Source organism: Belonocnema kinseyi, chromosome 9 (assembly GCF_010883055.1).
Source record: "Belonocnema kinseyi isolate 2016_QV_RU_SX_M_011 chromosome 9, B_treatae_v1, whole genome shotgun sequence".
NCBI lineage: Eukaryota > Metazoa > Arthropoda > Insecta > Hymenoptera > Cynipidae > Belonocnema > Belonocnema kinseyi.
Window position 1 is genome coordinate 5,215,272 of NC_046665.1, and position 3,350 is coordinate 5,218,621.

The following is a 3,350-nucleotide window of genomic DNA, read 5'->3' on the forward strand; positions in this document are numbered from 1 at the left end:
CGCGATTTCGCTGGAAGCGGGTGCAATTTTTCAGATTAGCACCCGCTCCCGGCGAAATCCTGCGGTTGTCCTTATGACAAATTTTTAATTATATATAATTATTGTTTAAGTTTTTCAGGAGTTTTAAATATATTTACAATAATTCCCATTTTGTCGTAAAATTTATGCAAAAATTTGCCTCAAAATCTTCGAGATTTTTTTACAATTTTATCAATCTTTTAAAATTTTTGAAATATTTTCGACACTGTAAACTTCCAGAAATAATAAAATGCTGAAACCTGAAAATCCCGAATTTAAACATTCTAGAATAATGAAATTCTGAACAGTTTACAATATTATCGAATTTGAAAATTCCCGAATAATAAAACTCCAGGCCGAATACTGTCTAATGATAAAATATACAAACTAGAAAATTCCCGAATCGCAGAAATTGAGAAAACAGTTTTATGATTAATATTATTTATTTATTAAAAATACAATAATTAAATATTTTTATTATAGAAATTTTGTTTAATGTTTAATTTTTTTAAATTACTGTTTGAATTCAAAATAATAATAATGGTATAAATATGTGATACAAACATAAATTTAAAACACGTGAGCTTCAAATGAAACAAAATTCGCAGGATTCAATGCAGGCTGATTTGACGCGACTTTTATTTTTATTTTTTTAAATAATAATTTTATTTTTGCGAGCGTTTTCTGTAATGTACAGAAATACCATGCACATTTTCAAATAACTTTTCTTATACAAAAATACATTTGATAAATTATTGTTATTTTATATTCCAACAATAATTTTTAGAAACTTTAAACATTAAAAAGTTTTTTTTTGTAAAAATATTTTATTATTCTATTTTAAAAAATTTTGTTAACAAACTATTTTTTAATTGTTCAAATTAGAGAGTTGTCTAGCCCGGATATTGTATAATTCGTAAATTGAAAAATAACCAAGTAATAAAATTCCCGAAATTACAAAAGTCCCGAAATTTAAAAGTTGAATTGGAAAATTCAGGAAAATAAAATTCCAGACAATAAGATATTACCGAATTTTAAAAATCACCAGAGAAAATGGCTTAATTATAAAATAACCGAATTAGAAAATTCATGAATTTAAACAATTTAAAAAATTGTTTATTAAATATTATTTATTTATTGAAAATACAATAATCGAATATATATTTCTGTACGAAGAAAATTTAGGCAGAAAATTTTTTTCTTTCAAAGCGCACGTGTTTTTTAATGTATTTTTTAATACAATTTTTATAAAATTATTATTCTGCCGGAGATTTCTTTTTTTGGTAGTTTTCATTCATTCCTTTCGTAATTTTTTTTCAGTGGTTCCATATTTTTATATCTTCTCTTAAAATTATGTCTTTTTTCAAAATAAAAAGTCAACATTTCAAAACATTTCAAAATCATCAAAAGTATCTATTCTCTTTTAAATTATTTCAAATCTTTTAAAACTATTTTAAAAATTTTTCGGAACTTTTAAATGTCTTTTAGACTGATTTCCATTTTTCCTAACATTTTTGTAAAATCCTGCACACAAAATTGTTTTAAGAGCTTCCAGATTTTTTCTAATATTGTAAATCTTTTGAAATGTTTTGAAATAATTTTAAACATTCTCTTTAAGTTATGTACTTATTTGAAATAAAAAATAATTTTAAATCTACCCAGAAATTTTTATTGTTATCCTAATATTTCAAAATTCTTGAAAAGCTCCAAATTTTGTTCTTTTCTTTGAAACATTCAGAAACCTCCAGCTTATTTGATTTTTTTCTAAATTAATGCTGATTTAACTGTTCTTTAAGAACCAAATAAAATACTTTTCCTTCGAAATACAAATAAAAACAATTAAAACAATTATACTCGTAACATTCCAAGTTTAAATTTGTCACTTTGAATTGTGTGTGTGACGATTTGTCCCGGTCTCAAGTCCAGCTCAATATTTAGAACAACTTTCATTTTTTTGAAATTGTAATTTTTCGGTTGTAACTTACCGGGCAATCATTTTATTCTTTGAAAGATTTTCTACAAATCTTGTTGATAATTTTTACATTCTCATCCAAAATGAGAAGGTATTAGTTTTTAATGAAAAATAACTTTTTCGGATTTTATCAAATGTCGAAATTTTGAGGCCCCTTGAATCAGAAAAACAAGTTTTTACGTCGGGGTCTGTTTGTTCTGATCGGCGTCGTCGTTGTTGTTGTTGTCTGTATACCGGATAACTTTTAAAAGACTGGACTGATTGGATTGGGCTTTGACACACTGTTCGAAGGAGGAAAGAGAAGGATCGAGTTCGTTAAGCAGCCATTTTTTGATAAAAATCCAAAAAATTGATGCTTTTTCAAAATTTTTGAGACCAATTTTTTTTTAAATTTGAAAATTCTATCCACAGCCATTTATGGTACAAAAAAATATGAACAATTTATCCTGACAACTTTTTTTGATAAAATCAAACTTATCAACGTTAAAGGATTTTCAAAATCCAAAGAATCCAACGAAAATGGACATTTGAAGCAAAAAAAGCTTAACATGGAAAAAAGTCAAGAGGCGAAAAACGCTACTTTTTCAAGGCCCCATAATTATTTTATCACATTCTCATCCATAATCAGAGGAGCTTTATGCAAAAAATGACTTTCGGGAATTTCAAGAAATTTCGACGTTTTGAGGCTCCTTGAATCAGAAAAACAAGTTTTTACATTGGTATCTGTCTGTCTCTCTGGCGTTTAGTCGTCGTTGTTATTGCATTTGTGGTTGTCTGTATATCGTATAACTTTCGAAAGAATAGTCGGATTGGATTATGCTTTGACACAGATTTTTTATTTTAAGAATTGTATGTAAAAATTGTACTATTTTTATTTTTATAACAAATATTTTTCTTCAATTAAATTGTTGCAATAAAAGTGTTTTGAAGAGATTTTTTTAAAATCTTTCGGGGAATAAAATTAGTATTTATAGGTCGACAAAGGTTTGTTTGCTTTACCAAATTTGGCTTTCGTCTACATTTTTCCAGTTGTTTTTACTATAGTACAATTTACGTTTGTTTCTCGGGCGAAGAAATCCATTCTATTGTTTGACAAATATTCTTTGTAAATCAATATTTTTCACAGAAAATAACCCCGAGTGACCTGCAATTATAATTTTATAAACGTGAAAAAAACCACATTTCAATGTTTTCTACGAAAAACACAATCCCTAAGTGACAGAACGAAATCGGAAACAATAAGAGTTAATTTAATCAGGAACAAACTTTTTGAACAAAAATGACCTTGAGTGAAGCTTTAATATATATTTGTTAATTTTTACAAAAATCGGGCGTTATTTTTTTACAAAAAAAATTATAA

General features: G+C 26.1%; 1 protein-coding gene across 5 annotated transcripts in view; it reads right to left on the reverse strand.

Moving 5' to 3' along the window:
* The window catches only part of LOC117179771 (NSFL1 cofactor p47-like), a 201,987-nt gene that overhangs the window by 181,175 nt on the left and 17,462 nt on the right, over positions 1-3,350 (reverse strand). The window lies entirely within an intron of this gene.